Raw genomic sequence first — 17,716 nt, forward strand, 5'->3', positions numbered from 1 at the left:
ATCGCTCTGAGGTCAGTAAAATGAGGACTCAGATTGTTGGGGGCAATGTGCTGACTCTGTAAACTCCTTAGAGAGGGCTGTGAAGTACTGTGAAGCACTATATAAGTGCTATTTCTATGATGCTGATGTCTTTCGTTTCATCTATTCTCCTCCAGTATTTCAGAACTTTCCTAAGATTAGTCCTTATTAAGTGAAAACATTTGGATCATAAATGCAAGTTCATGAATGTTCAATTTAACTAAATGTATAAACAGGCAAATTATGAATAACAATTTGAATAACACATTTTTCACTTCTATTTTCTTAGTATTGGATGTCAGTTGGCAAAAACTAAGTGATATAAAATGATTAACAGTCTGTTTAGGGGGTGAAACTGAGGAAGTTCATAGGTGATATATTATTTTTACCTGTGGATTGGGCCCATGCCTTTCCTGATTCCTTTTTATGTTTCAGAGGAGCACAGTTGGTCAGATTCATGAAATGATTAATGCTCTTTGTAGACAAAATTGTGCCAGCCTTGAAAGAAATACTGATGAGATCCATGCTGAACAAGCCATTTCTTGATACACCAATTTTGGACAACAAGGCAGTGCAGGAAACTGATTATCTGGATCCTTTTTATTTAAAATTGAGACCCAGAAGAAAATAGCATTGGTTGCTCTAACAGTGGACCTTTGTCAAGACCAAGATGACGTGCATTCTTCCTAGTTCTATTAGACACCCTGGTAATATTTGATACTATTTACCAAGGAGTCATTTAAATCACCTCCCTGTAAGAGCTGGGAGAAGCACTGTTTTGCAGTAGTTCTAGTCCTGAATTGGTGGTCACAGGGAAAATTCACAATTGATGTAAGATACTGTATCTAAGACTTGGCCTTTTCTGTTATGCATTTAATATCTACATGGAACCATTGGGAGATTTGTTATTTTGTTATTTTGGAATAAGGCATCACTCACTCTGATTATATTAAAGTCTACAACTTTATCATGGGTTGGGACAGAAATGTTGTGGAGACTCCGAGTCAGTTTCTGGAGATTTCCAGGGACTTTATGAGGAGAAAGTAAGCTTTCTAAGCAAAGGAAAGCTGTTATTTATTTGCAGATATCTTGGTTCCTTGATTCATTGGCTCCAGCAGATCTATGAGATTTGATGGGCTTCTTGCAGTGTCAATTCCTGCTGAAACTTCAGTTAGAAGCTGTGCTCTTTGCCTTACTTCGCCTGGGGTGCAAGTTATAACCCTACCTGTACCAGACATTATTGGTATCAGTGATTTATGTTTTTACCACTACTCAATTATTAGATTATTGATATGTGGCCTAAATAAAACTGCCTTTGGAAATGACTTGAAAGCTACAGCAGATACAGAATGCAGCGGCCATGCTGTTGGCGAATAGATCCTGCTACTGCAGGATAACACATATTTTGCAGTTGTGCTGGTTGCTAATTGGCTTCTGGGCTCAATTCAGAAAGCTGCTTATCACCTTGAAAGCCCTACATGGCATCGCACCAGGTTGCCTTAGGGACCATCTTATCTAAAATAAGTCTGCCCATCTTTTTAGGTTCTCAAGAGAAACTGAGCTCAGGGTTTGTTCCCATATGAAGTGATTATTATGTGGGCAAGGCATTTACTGTTGTAGTTTTAACAGCTTATAACACCCCACCATCACCACAAACAACAACAACAACAACAACAACAACACACACACACACGGTTTGGACTCTTCTGCTTCTGAAATTCTGAAAACTTTCCTAAAATGGGCCTTTGATGTCTTAGAAGCATAAATGGGATGTGACTATTTTTTTTTAATTGTGTTGATTTCTTTTCAATAGTTTGTTGCCATTTTAAATTGTTACATGCTTACCTGAGGGGTGAGATTGGAGTAATAAAGAAAAATATACAATGAAAAGGGAATGCAAAGGACTTGACTTAACAGGAGTACAATAATTAGAGTGTTTCTCACAAAATAAGGGACATGGTGGCTCAGTGGCTAAGACACTGAACTTGTCGATCAGAAAGGTTGGCAATTTGAATCCCTAGCGCCGCGTAATGGAGTGAGCTCCCGTTACTTGTCCCAGCTTCTGCCAACCTAGCAGTTCGAAAGAATGTTAAAAAATGCAAGTAGAAAAATAGGAACCACCTTTGGTGGGAAGGTAACAACATTCTGTGTGCTTTTGCATTTAGTCATGCTGGCCACATGACCATGGGCACGTCTTCGGACAGTGCTGGCTCTTTGGCTTTGAAACGGAATTGATCACTGCCCCCTGGAGTCAGGAACGACTAGCACATAACAATAAAATAAAATAATAAAATTGTAAATCAGATGCTCTGTTTCAAAAGATTAAAGTAGCAAAGGATGAGAAACTCCTAAAACAAGTCCACAGAAATGTTAACAAATAACAGAACTGCAAATAATAAATAATTTTAAAATGTTTTCCCCAATGATGATATATACATTTTTCCTTTGCAGTATTGTTTTGTTACACTGATCATGCTTAGGTTTGTAGCCACAAATTCTAGTAAGGATAATTTAAACAATATTTTCTACAGAGCAACATGTGAAAGGTTATCATTTTCAACTAATTACCAGTTTTAATTATATAAATGATTTCTCCTGTGAGATAAGTTTTTTTTAAAAATCTACAGTAGTCATTTATATTGAAGTGCATATAATCAAGGCTATGGTTTTCCCAGTTGCAATGTATGGCTGAAAGTTGGACCATAAGGAAGTCTGAGCGCCAAAGAATTGAGGCCTTTGAACTATGCTGTTGGAGAAGACTCCTGCGAATCCCTTGGACTGCAAGGCGATCAAACCAGTCAGTCCTACTGGCCAGATCAACACTGACTGCTCTTTAGAAGGCCAGATCCTGAAGATGAAACTCAAATACTTTGGTCATATAATGAGAAGGAAGGACTCTCAGGAGAAGAGCCTAATGCTGGGAATGACTGAGGCCAAAGGAAGAAGCAGAGGGCAGAGAATGAAGTAGTTGGATGGAGTCACTGAAGCAGTCAGCTTAAATGGACTGCAGGAGTGGTAGAGGACAGGAAGGCCTGGGGGAACATTGTCCATGGGGTCGCTATGGGTCAGACACGACTTCGCAACTAACAACAACAACATTCATTTATGAGATAAGTTTTACACTGATATTTAGATTGTCATTCTAGCATGTAGCCTTGTCAATTCTACTCCAATATTATAGCAGATGTTTCAAATGCAGAAAATTCCAGGTTCAATCTCTCACATGTCTAGCCTGATTTGGGGTTTTTTGAGGAGGGGAAGGAGAGATCCTTCTGAAAATCTGCTGCAAGTCTAGACAGATGTAGTATGTGGCGGGTTTCAATAGTTCTAGGACTAAACATGCACACAAATGTAATAATAATGACAATTATATCCTATTCCTTCATATTTCAGTTGTGGAAATATGGCCTTGTTTACAGTCCTATCCCTTGAGCTAGTTTTTTTAGGAGGGATCAGATCTATCATTGGAAGCTCACACATAATTTTAAAAAATATAAAAAACATAGAGCTATCCACTTCAATAGATTTTCTATTATAGTTTGTGGAAAACCTTGTCCAATAGTTAGTGACTTTATTTGAATAGCTTTATAACAAATACACAGATACACACACACACACACACACACACACACATATATGCTTCCCATGTAAGGTTGAGATTCTCAACCTTACACGGGAAAAGACCCGAATACAACAAAACCAGCATACCTACACCTGTGAAAATCTACGAAAACAAATATGTATGTATGTATGTATGTATGTATGTATGTATGTATGTATGTATGTGTGTATATATGTATGTTGTATTTGTACTGATAAATAAATTAAGGGAGACTAGTATAGATCTATTTCGAGCTAATTAGCTCTCATCAGCTAGCCATACCCTTATATATATATACATACATACATACACACACACACATATGCATATACACTATAGAATGAGTGTGTTGGTATTTTTTCCATATATTTAGATTTGCAGCTCTAAGACATTCAAGCACATCTCCAGAACAGAAAAGAGATTCAGTTGACAGCAACATTGTATTACCTACAGAGACTAAATCCTCAGAGAGGTGTCCAGAACAGCAATAGACACAAGGATTTATGACACGGAACAGCAATTGCAATATCTAGTGTTAAACATTTAATCTAAGGTTACAGTTTTTACTACAGATCAGAGCTGAACTCAGCAGAATTAAATCTTCGACTGCATTTCAGCAAACCCTAAATTCATTGGATACTGTTAATAGCGGCAGACTTCCAAAATGCATTTCTTTAATAAGACAGTAAAATATAAAGTTTCCTTCTTTAAAAAAAAGAAAGAAAGAAGCCAGCAACAAAGAGGTAATGAAAAAGTGATGCATCTGAGCCTTTCTAAGAATTACCGTCATTTATTCACAATTGCTTTTTTTTTTTAAATGGAGAGAACTATTTAGAAAGTAAAACCAAACCTGTATTTCTTTGTTTCCCCTTGTAGGTTGGATGAGGATAAGAATTTGCAAGCCAGTTGGTAGCCAATTGTCCCTAGGCTATCCAAAGGGATTCAGCAGCTGTTGGCTTCTTTTTCTTGCTTAACATAACTTTTTGTTCACCTGCAGTTAAAGTAAATTTATGCGGAACATACTGGGATGTTATTCAAGTCCCCAAGGCAACTCCATTAACTTTTCCAGGAGCTCCATTAAATGCTTATTAAAGCAAACAAAAATACTTTCAGATAATGCAAAGGTTCAGCGTTAAACTTGTGAAAGCATGGAAAGACTGAGGAATGACCAGTATGGCATCCTTAAATGCCCTTTTTGTATTCTAGAATTGCCTCACATATGGCCAGAGTAATCACCTGCTGTTTAGATATCCCTGCAAGGCATTGCTTGCTCAAAAGTACTTTGTCTTTTATTTAGATTTCTTAAGCTTTTGAGATTCTGGCTTGATCCTTCAAAATGGATAGGCAAAGAGGAGGCATCACTAGATAGAAATGTTACTTCTTGGGGACCAGTTTTTGACCTACATTCTAGAAATAAATCCAAGATAGGCTTCACCCTTTCCCCAAGTACAATATGTCCTTATGAACCAATGTGTCCTAAGAGCCAATACGATGCCACAGATTGCAAGTGAAATCACTAGGATCAAAGTTGGTCCAAGAAAATTCAATTTTAGACTATATCCAGCCATTGAGATTCAGACTGATATTAAGACAATTGATTTTTCTGTTTCTTTCCTGTCTCATAGGGTTATTGAGAGGATAAATGAAGGGCAGGGAAAGCACTGTGCAGAATCCTGAATTTCTTTGGATAATAGAAAGTATTAAATTGTAATGAAAACCCTTAATTAAAAGTTGATTGTCCTGCTTCTACAAATTGAATAAATGATTGGAGGGGTTGTGAAGACGCAAAATGTTTTGTCTCTGTGGTGGCAAGCTTCAGCTATGTCACCATGCAGAAAACTCCTATATTTCAGGAGAGCCCCTGGCCAATCTTTGTCCATCCAAGATCTCTGATCATAAATTTATACTGGCAGAAAACTCTTCCTAATCATGGTCAAATGATGAAGTAGCAAGAAGATAATGTGAAATAATGGTGGCATTCATCTGCATTGTTCTGTGACCCATTGCCATCAGGATTCAGCGTTGTCTCTTGGCCATTATTTCTGCAATAGTTTATATTACTTATAATTCCAGAAAGGGTTTTCTTTATCTCTTTGTTAATATTATCAGCTATAGTTTCTTTCATTACATTTGAGCTTTTTAAATCAATACTATCATGGCTATGAACATCAAGACATTTTGCCACCTCTTGCTGTTCCTTCTATATCTACTATATTTACTTTAATGAAAAGAAGGACCAGGAGTGACATGATAGCAGTGTTAGTTCTCAGGGGCTGCCACAAAGAAGATGGAGTCAAGCTATTCTTCAAAACACCAGAGGGAAGGACAAGAAGCAATGGGTGGAAACTAATCAAGGAGAGAAGCAACCTAGAACTAAGGAGAAATTTCCTGACATAACAATTATTCAGTGGAACAACTTGCCTCCAGAAGTTGCTCCAACACTGGAAGTTAAGAAGTTATTGGCTAACCATTTGTCTGAAGTTGTGTACGGTTTTCTGCCTAGGCAGGGGGTTGGACTAGAAGACTTCCAAGGTCCCTTCCAACTGTGTTATTCTGTTACACTTCCCCCAAATTAATATTAAACTAAGAAGTCTTTGTATAACCATTATTTTCATTTTATTCAAACCTTATTATCAGCTTTGGAACCGAGTAACTTTGTGACAAATCTGTGGTGCTGAATCCTTGCAGAACATTCAACTTTGTTTTCCAACACACACATACACACACACACACCACTAACCCTATTTACAAAACAGCATAATCATGAAGGTATCATTGGCTATTTTTAATTCACTTCTAGGCCGAGGATAACAAAGATGGAACATTTTTTCTTGAAAGGTGACCTAGTCAATCCCAAGAGAATAGATTTCACTTATCTTCCATATTCTACAAAACTGACAAGAGTGCTTGAAGAATCAGCCACAGCAAAAGAGCCCTTCATGTCAACATTAAATCAGGAGGTCCAGATTATCTTTCTCCAATTATAATCTCTGCAATGAGCTCTTTTTCCTAAGGCTGGATTTCCTAAGGCTTTGGTGGAAGGGTTTGTAGAACATGCCAGCTGTACAAACTAATATGTGCCAGGAGACTACCTGAACAATGGCAAACTATCATTAATATCTTTTACTGTGGACCCTTAAAAGAAAGGGTCTGCCAATGAGGTTTTAGGTTATTCCACCCCCAATTTGTAACGGTTTTAAATTATCAATTTAAGTTAATTATTCATTAAAATTAGTTTAAGATTCTAGTGTATTCCATGCTAAACATCTATCTGCAAATCCATTAAGGATGCTCCCAGTTTGATTGCTTTTTGTGATTTTTGTGCTTTAATTGAAAACGAAAAGACCTACACATATTGTCAAAAATGCTTACGTTTTTCAATAAAGTTCTCTTTAGACAACTACAAGAATGTTTACAGATTCCTTGACTGAATGCCATGTAGAAACTTAACGGGGCATACAGGAAATAAATTCAGATTTGTTGTAGTTGTTGTAGTAGTAATAACAACAACTGTTATACTTTTTAATTTTGGTTTGCAATTATTTTTGTACTTTACATTAAAAGATTAATCATTGGAATGATATTTTAAAAAGAGACAACTACCTAAATCAAATAGTTTCTGCACTTAGTCTTTGGTTGAATAGTTTTCAACTTAATAATTAAGTTGTTATTTAAAAGTTTAAAGTTAATTGAAAATCAGATTTAATTTCCTGAATCTCAGTTACAGTTTCCATTCTGTAATAAGGCTTGTGCAATCCATAATAATTGCAGCAAATTAAGCAAAATAGGCAAGGTGTTTATAAAATAATGCTTCTCCTCCAAATGAAAGAAAATGATGACTAAAGCATAAAATGAAAAAATATTGTTCCATCTGCTATATAACAATGTGATAAGTACCCGTTTCCCTGCATCCACTCCAAAAGACTTGTTTTTTAATACTGAAAGATCTGATGCTTTTTCCTTTGTTCATTTTTAAAATTCTTCTAAATCATTTAAATGGTATGGATTGTTTAACATTCTTCATAATAAAGAGCAGCTCTCATCCCAGGAAGAAGGGCAATGGGAGAGATGACAATTTGAAATTATTTATCATTTCTAGAATAAAGATTGCCTAGAGTTTTCTTACTGAAAGCAATCTTCACGTTCTGCTCAGACCATCACCAGCATAGACAATGGATGACATTGTCTGATTCCCACTCTAGCCCACTACAAATGCCTTCTGGATCCGTCTTTTCCAGCCTTGATTTAAAACTTATCTGTTCCAAGGTGACCTGCCTTAAATCCTTTTTATCTTGGGATGCTGGGCTGCCACATTTTCTACAGATTGACAGTTACTTAGTATTGTTTTTAATAATAATCTGATTAGACCAGCATTAAGTTAATGAACTATCTTCAACAGTGGTGGGTTTCAATTTATTTACTACTGGTTCGCTCGTGTGCACGTGCAATGTTTCAGCATCCAGACAGGTGGGCAGAGACTCCCGTTGCCGCCGCTACTGGTTTTTCCGATCCGGGGCAAACTGGCAGAAACCCACATCTGATCTTCAACCCTAGATGTTATTGCTCCGTTTGACCCTTACAACTCCCAGTGAACACTCATTCAATGTTTGCCTAGGCTGGTTGACACATATTCATTTTGCTTTCCCACAACTCCCCACAATGGGGACAGTAGGACAGGGACAGTAGGCACGCTGGTGCACTTATGCGCACAATATTGCAACATTACCTTGCGTTCCCTTAAAAGTATTGAAATTGCAACGGAGGATATTATTTTTGATGAAATATCAGTTGGAGGAATAAAAGACAACCTATTTCCTATTCCATGATTGCTGAGCAACAAAAAGGATCTGTACTGGTGTCCAAGGAAATAATGCAGGACCTGGAAGTGAATATAGGAAAGCAAAGGAAAAACATAAAGACTAGGAAAAGAAAGGGGCTAGAGGACCAGTCCACAAAAGACCAGCCAGCAAGACCTGCAAGAATCAAAGGAAGGACCAGTAAGTTCTTATGGTAACTATATCCAGCTTGAACAGCAGCCTAGCTCAAGTGTCAACCTTCTGCAATCCTGGATTTTCTGAAGTTGGTTGAAGAAAAGTTTGGAGCAGCATGAGTTATCCAGAGATGGCACACAAAGTTTATGTAAATGCCTTCAAAAATTTCAGATTAGAATACCCTTGTGTTCTTTTTCCTCTCAAGCCCATGAAACTTTGCCCATTAGAAGAAAAGATAGCAGGCTCCTTAACTTCTTTGGACCTGCTAATATAATTTCAGTTTCTACAGTTCTTGTAAAACACTCGTCCTTCTGTGGCTGCTTCAGCTTTGCAAATTTTTGAATGATAACCAGGCAGACAATTTACAGCTGATCTGAGGGTTTCTTTGCTATGGAACTACCACTTGCCTGTCAAGTGGAGTTGAAAAACAGGTTTATTTCTCTGAAAGTACAATACTCAACTCAGTGCTGCATAAAATATTTGGATGCTTTTTTTTTTTAGCCCGTACTATATTTCTGCTCAACTTTTATCTAGTCAAAAGATGTACAGTTTCTGTGGCTTTTTCCCCCTTACACTTGTATTATGAGTTTTGTCTTAGATCTACGATATGGTCCTGAGGTTTAGCAACTCTCCAAAGTAGTAAGGATCAATGTGTAAATTTCTGATGTCTAACAAATTACTGTAGAGGATATTCCAATTGTCATTATTTATTAAATGTCTAAATTGTAACCCCTGTCTCCCAGGCACTTAAAATGATAGAGAGCTAATACACAGAGTTTATTTCCATAGATCAGGCATTTTTTTCAAGGTCCTGTGCATTACTTCAAAAGCCTTAGATGGCCAGTAGTACATCAAAATAATTCATGTATATTTTGCAGTCACTCAGCAGGTCTCTTTTGAGTGGTCCAAAAAGATGGCATCTTCTCCAGAAAACTACAGGTGCCAACACTTACCTTCCTCCAAACTATACATCCTGAAGCTTTCTTATTAAGATGGGTGGCTATAGAAATCAAATAAATAAATAAGGGCTTGTCTAATATCATTCAATTGCTGAGTTATTCAGAAGCAGGAGTCAGTCATAAACGACTTTTCTAATTAGTTGAATGGAAACCTGAATAGCAGAAAACGTTCTGCTAGCATCCAGTTGCCAGAAACATCAGCTACTGTATGTAGACAATTTTTTATGTTCTGCTCATATATGCACTTGCATGTATACTGTATTTAATCTCAGTGAAACAAAGTACTATAATTGTGTACATAAATGAAGACAACATGGGAAAGGTTGTGAAGCAGCTGTGCTGACCATTCCATGGACCAACTGTTTCAAAGCTTCAAAGGTAGTGCTTTGCACAGGGCTAATAACTGAGTGCTCTATTGCAATATAAGGCAGATCTAAAGTAACTCAAAAAAATTATTGAGGGAAGATGACTGTCTTAATAATAGTAGTTTTGTCTCTGTGGTGAAGACAGAGCCCTCGGTCAATACCCTTTTAACTTCGTTTAACAGAGACACCCAGAAGAGTAGTTCTGAAGATTAGGAAAATACCCATACTGATATACATGGGAATGACATATGTACCAGCCTCAGCCACTGTGATCCTAGAATGTCCCATCACTGATGCTCAGTTGCATGGCTTGCTATTCATAGCCCATCTTCACCTGTCAATTTCTGGGCTTCAAGGCTCTGGATTTTGGTGTGGATCTCTATCTCTTGCTTCATCAATGTTGCCTAAGGGGAGAGGAGAGACTGGTGTCACACGAATTATACGGCATCTTTGATTGCCCTTGCCAATAATTTTCCTTTCTCCTCTGAAATTTGTTAACCAACAAAGAAAATAATAGTAGAGCAATGGCCTTAAGTCAAGAACTGGAAGTTCAAGCCATTATTACAGCTATTAATATCCACCACAGGTATTTTTCCCCAATGTAAGTAATTATGGCAGGAATTAATGATATCGGTGACCTATGAATGATACTGCAGTAATTGTCAAAAAGTGATTGCTCATACTGAGGCAGCCATGCTGTTCAAGGAGTGGCACATGGGAAAGCCATAAGGGAACTTGCATTTGATCGCAGTGACAAGTGATGGCAGATTCCTGCTGCTCCCTGAAACAGAGGTAAGATGACATGTAGATTCTAACCCAAGCCAATTTAGGATCCAATTTAGGTCTTGACTTTCTTAGTAAGCCAAGGAAACTATAACATGTAATAAGAATTTCTTCAATCAGTGTCCAGAGGAAAAACAAATCACTCAATTACTGACATAATATTACATCAACACTCTAGTAAAGTTCTCACAAGTGTGGTGACAGGCCCTTGGGCTACAACAAGCATATGGAATAAAAAGCTTAGCATTGCAACACCACATCCCTAGTACATTCACTCCTAAATTTTACAACCATTACTATGTCACTTTTTTACCCTTGCAATTCCAGTCCTCAGCTCATTAAAAACAAACATGATAGCATTGTTCCAATATCTCAGGGGTTGCCACAAAGAAGAGGGAGTCAAACTATTCTCCAAGGCACCTGAGGGTAGAACAAGAAGCAATGGGTGGAAACTAATCAAGGAGAGAAGCAACTTAGAACTGAGGAGAAACTTCCTGACAGTTAGAACAATTAATCAGTGGAACAGCTTGCCTCCAGAAGTTGTGAATGCCCCAACACTGGAAGTCTTTAAGAAGAAGTTGGATAGCCATCTGTCTGAAACGGTATAGGGTTTCCTGCCTAGGCAGGGGGTTGGACTAGAAGACCTCCAAGGTCCCTTCCAACTCTACTATTGTATTATTGTATTGTATAACTAAGGAACCATCCTCTCCTTTTCTCTTATCCTAATTTCAAATTATTTTTGGTTCTCACTCTGGAACGTCTCCTGAAAACCTCTCTGTCTCCCTTTTGAATACAATTTAAAATACATCCAAAATTGGATTATTTGGAAGATTTTCACATTTATTTGGCCATCAGGTTTACGTAAGTATGGACATGTTTATGTTAACAAATCTGGGGCTCACATAGAGCATCAGCCAATTGTTCTATTCTTTCTCTGAGAAATAAAAAATGTTCAGTCAATCAGTCCTTTTGCTAGCTGTAACTATGTGCCATGACCTGCCCCTTCAGGTAGAGCCTAAACATATATCTTTACTGTCTCTTCACAGAAATGTGAAAGGATAAATTGCTAGCCTTCCCCTGTGTTTACGGGTTTATGATAGTGGCAAACGCCTAATGATAGCATGGCAGAAATTCTGCATTTGGGATTCTTCATCTGGTAAAGGCTGAGCAATGAGTTGCCCAAGAATTCTCTCTAGTTAGAACCCAACCTCCATCCCTTTTCAAACATAAGACATTACTGCTTCTGAAGTGCCATTCTCTGTCATTCACCACCATAATGCAACAACTTGTAATTCCAAGCCCTTGGTTACAGCAACGTTAGATTAATTGAGGCCACATTACCCACTACTGAAGTTGCATTTTCCTCTGGAAGAACTTTCAGTTATTCAGTTTCCACACTAAGATAGAGTACATGATAGACAGTTTCCCAACAAATGTTTCCTAAATATACTAGCTAGGGTGCAATATTCATCATTATGATGTCAGGTTTTCTGACAACTTTTTTTAGTTTTTCAATAAATAAATAAAAAGTCGTACATTTTCATTCTTTCATTCCAGTAATGACAATAACATGTCTCACTACATGGTTTCTACACTTTCTTCTTCTATCTTTTAAGCCAGAGACTCAGAGTTGGGTTGCTCCGGTTCGGCCCACATTAGTTGAACCAGTAGTAGCGTCGGCGGGAGGTTCCGCCCACCTGTCTGGACGCATCTGCACATGCACATATGGGAACACACCCTAACTGATAATAAAAAAAATTGGCAACCCACCTCTGCATAGACCCATCCAGGATCCTTTAGTTCTGGATGAAATCCATGTAAATGTTAAGAGGGGAGAGAAATTTAAATTTGTCTTTTGTCTGCTCCCTAACTGCATTTGGAGATTTGCTCTATCTTGAGCAAGGACGGGAACCTGTGGACCTCCATATGCTGCTAAGTAACAACTCCAGTTATTATGATCAATGGTCCTGGGAGTTGTAGTTCAGTAACATCTGGAAGACCACATGTTCTCTATTCCTGATTAAGTGCATGCAATTATATATTTATTTAATTGATCAATTTGCAGGCTGACTTTCTGTTCAAAATGGATTGTCACAGACGTAAAGAAAAGAAAAAGATAAGAAAAAATACAGAATAAACAAGACTTAAACCAAAACATAAAATCATTGCCCTCTGAAAGTCTTATTAAAGAGAGTAATCTTTAAGGATTTTTAAACAGCAAACAAAGTAGAAGACAATATAATTCCTTAGGGAGCACTTTATCTCAGAACACCATACAAGGCCCACTTCTGAAGAATAAGAGATGGCTTGTGAGAATGGGGGGATCTTCAGAAAGTCCTCTACTATACGTCATCATGCCCTGATACTTCTTTATATGGAACTTCTTTACATGGAAAACTCCCAAGTGATTAAACTTTAAAAGTGTAAGCAGACCAAAATATATATGTTAAGGTTTCATATAAGAGACTCTAGACTTTTCTTTGCCCAGATGTAGCTTAAAAGTGGACCAGAAGCCGTTATGGGGTTTTGCAACAGATAAGGTTGAGTTCCAGAACAGCAAACAAGGTTCAGAACTTCAGAAAAAGTCAAGTTTACTCAGTGAAGGAAATGTCTAAGAGCGTTTTGTATCAGGAAAGAATAGACTGGCACATCACTCTGTCTACCTCCATTGAATTCTCTCTGGCAAAATGTTTGTGATGGTGTGTTTCAGCTGCTGAGGGATTAAAACTTCTGACTCTGACAAATTCATAGAGGGCAGTTTTGATTTCTATGCTATTAAGATTATAGGTTGTATTTGCTCAAGATGTTTCAAAAGCACAGAGTTGTCCTTAGTTTCCTAGATATACAGTGTCTGCATATATATGCCATTATTGGATTGCTCAACACATTAGGCATGTCTGGTCTGGTGCCCTCTGTGCAGCAGTTTCTTCAGAACACATAAAAAGTAGGACCAGAGTTAATTTCGGCGGTTGATTTCCCCAGGCTTATGATCCTGGGGGATTTCAATTTGCCTTCCATTGGCGAGACATCCGAGTCAGCTCGGGAGTTCATGGCTTCCATGACGGCTATGGACCTAACTCAGTTAATTCAAGACCCCACCCATAATAGGGGACATACGCTCGACCTGATTTTTGTCTCTGATCAGTGGATGAATGATCTAGATTTAGGGGATATTTCTATTCAACCCTTGTCATGGTCTGATCATTTCCTCATCAGGCTTACTTCCATACTGCTACCCCTCGCCGCAGGGAGGCGGAACCAACTAGATGTTCGGCCTCAGGCGCCTGATGGACCCTGAAAGGTTCCTGATGGAGCTTGGGACTTTTCCTGAGTCCCTTACTCACAACTCGACCGAAGTCCTAGTGCAAGCCTGGGATAGGGCAGCCACTGGGGCCTTGGATCGCATTGTGCCTTTGCGGCCTCTTACCCGGTGTCGATCCCAGGTGGCTCCCTGGTTTACCGAGGAGCTCCGGGAGATGAAATGCCAGAAAAGACGCCTAGAGAGTGGCTGCAGGGCCAGCCAGTCCGAATCTGATCGAACACTAATAAGAATTCATCCTACTTAAATCCTACTTAGTGGCGATAAAAGTGGCAAAATGGCAACATTTTTCTGCTCTTATCGCGTCCTCAGACAACTGCCCAGCCGCCCTGTTTAGGGTGACCCTCTCCTTACTTAACCAAGGAGCTGGAAAAGACCCCTTGCAGGGCAGGACTGAAGAATTTGTTCAGTATCTGCAGGATAAAATCACTCAGATCCGGACAGGCTTGGACTCTGACTGGGTAGATTCGGCCGAGTCGACGGGGATGATCTTGTGGATACAATCTGAGATGAGTTTGACCCTGTGACCACTGAGGGCATGGACAGGATTATGGGGAGACTCAGTGCTGCCACTTGTGTGCTGGACCCGTGTCCCTCTTGGTTAGTTTCGGCTTCCCGGGAGGTGACACGAGGCTGGCTCCAGGTGATTACCAATGCTTCATTGAGAGAGGGGTTCTTTCACACCGCCTTGAAGGAGGCAGTGGTGAGGCCCCTCCTTAAGAAGCCTTCCCTGGAACCAGCTTCTTTAGCCAAATATCATCCAGTCTCCAACTTTCGCTTTGTAGCAAAGGTTGTCGAGAGTGTGGTAGCACGTCAGCTTCCCCAGTACCTGGATGAAGCTGTCTATCTGGATTCCTTTCAGTTGGGTTTCAGGCCCGGGTACAGCACGGAGACGGCATTGGTCGCATTGGTCGATGATCTCTGGTGGGCCCGGGACAGGGGCTGCTCTTCTGTCCTGGTCCTATTAGACCTCTCGGCGGCTTTTGATACCATCAACCTTGGTATCCTACTGCGACTACTCGGGGGTTAGCAGTGGGGGGCACCGTTTTACGGTGGTTCTCCTCCTACCTGTCGTATCGGTCACAGTTCATGTTGACTGGAGGGCAGGGATCGACCCTGAGGTGCATCACTTGTGGGGTGCCCCAGGGGAGGTTCTCTCTCACCCCTCCTGTTCAACTTATATATGAAACCACTGGGTGAGATCATCCGTGGTTTTGGGGTATGGTATCGTCAATATGCTGATGATACCCAACTTTTCATCTCTACCCCAAACCACCCAAATGATGCCCTTGACGTGATGTCCCGATGCCTGGAGGCTGTGCGGATCTGGATGGGGAGGAACAGGCTCAAGCTCAATCCCTCCAAGACTGAGTGACTGTGGTTTCCATCATCCCAATTTGTGCATCTTGTTCCATCTTTGATGATAGGGGGAGAAATTTTAGTCCCCTCAGAGACGGCCCGCAATCTGGGAGTCCTCCTGGACACGCGGCTTAGTTTAGAAGAATACCTGACAGCCATGACCAGGGGTGTCTTTTACCAGGTATGTCAGTTGCGCCCATTCCTGGATCAGGATGCTCTATGCACAGTCACTCATGCCCTCATCCTTTCTTGCCTGGACTACTGCAATGCTCTCTACATGGGGCTGCCCTTGAAGAGCACCTGGAGGCTTCAGCTGGTCCAGAATGCGGCCGCGCAGGTTATCATGGGGGTACCTAGGTGCTCCCATGTTACACCCCTTTTAGGCGGCCTGCACTGATTGCCGGTTGTTTTCTGGGTGCAATTCAAGGTACTAATTATGACCTTTAAAGCTCTCCATGGCTTAGGCCCAGGGTACCTACGAGACCACCTACTGCCACTAGTAGCCTCCCACCATCCAGTATGATCCCACAGAGTTGGCCTCCTCAGGTTGCCTCCTCAGGCCAGACAGTGTCAGCTGGCGATCCCCAGGGGGAGAGCCTTCTCTGTGGGAGCGCCTTCCTTCTGGAATGAGCTGCCCCCGGAGCTTCGCATAATCCCCGACCTCCAGTCCTTCCGACGCACCCTAAAAAGTTGGCTTTTCCAGCAAGCTGGCCTGGCCTGTTAATTTTATCTAATTTTTAAACTGTTATTGTTATATTAATTGGGTTTGTTTTTTGGGGTACTTATCTAATTGCCTTTTAACTTTTGTGATATGTGTTTTTTAATGTGGTACGCCGCCCTGAGTCCTTTGGGAGAAGGGCGGCATATAAATCCAATAAATCCAAATCCAATCCAATCCAAATAATAGCATTTACTATTGTACAATAAAGCATTAGTCCCGAAATGCATGCTTTGTTTTAAATGGTATTAGACAAAAATAAAAAATAAAAATCACTGGCTATTAGTCATGGTGGCTAATGTACATGGTACATTAGCTAATGTAAATGGTACAAATGCTAATTGTAAAAGGGTCACTTTTTGAAATAGCCACCCCTGTGCACGGAGCAAGTGATTTCTAACTTTTTCATTTTTTGGCCATACACAACTGGTTAGCCATTGTGAAAAACCACTGCTTCTGGGCTGTCTAGATCATTTTTTCTTATGAATACTTAATAGGATGTGTCATTAGGCAATAGGATCATAAGTGGAGTGGAATGAAAGCATTTCCATTTTTGTTATTCTTATTTCTGATTGTCTTGATTTTTTTTATGCTTTTGCTGAGAAAGCATGGGATTCTGGTAATTAACATAAATGGTTTTATTATTTATAGCCTGCTGTTGAGCCTGCAGTCATTATCCAAGGGGTTGAACAAATCTATACCTGCTTATTTTCAGCCAAAACCTTACCTTCTTCTGCATCATGGCATGAGCGCATAGATTGTGAACATTTTAGCCCAATGGCCTCATCTTTGCACATATCACAGTCACTAGGAGAAATATATTCCTAACATTCAGCATACACATGAAATAACACATATTTTAAATTGACCAAAGAATGATCAAATTCCCTTACCCAAATCACCGATGCAATAATTTTGTATTATTATTGTCCATTAGATAGCATAAATATAATATGAGGAACAATATCTAGTTCTGCATATATGTAAGTTTGGGGTTTAGAATGGAAATTAATACCTTAAGCACTTTAGGTACTTTAAAAATATTATTGCTGCATACAAACAGGTATGAGGGAATATAATTGATAGTACAAATGGGGCCAAGAGTAGAAATGCTTTGAGGGAGGGAACCAATTTATAGAGATAAGAGGTTTGCTTTGACATTTGCTTTAGTTAGGTTAATTGTACCTCTGCTTTGAAAAACTGAGTAGAGCTGTGCAAGCAGATATTCATAAAGTTTGAATCTAACTATTTGAATTGTAAACAGCTCAAAAATAAGCAAGGCCATTCCTAGATCAATTGCCTACGTTACCTTTACTGGTTCAAATATTGCCACATTGCTATGTTTTTAGGAAGAACAGAAGCAATTGTTTGATAATGATGATACTGAATTAGCCACTATTAAAAAGTTAATTATGAATTTTCTTGAATTGCAGAATTTTTTATGGTTTGCTTCACTTGGAGTATTTATTTTAAGGTGCAATATTCATTGAGAGATCAGTTCTCTCCTCAAATGTAGGAAATAGTGCAGAAACATTTGTGTAGTCTGTTCATTATTTTTTTGTTCACAGTATACCTTGTGCATATACTTAACAGTATACAATGT

Source organism: Natrix helvetica (assembly GCF_964273705.1).
Source record: "Natrix helvetica genome assembly, chromosome: 4".
Taxonomy (NCBI): Eukaryota; Metazoa; Chordata; class Lepidosauria; order Squamata; family Natricidae; genus Natrix; species Natrix helvetica.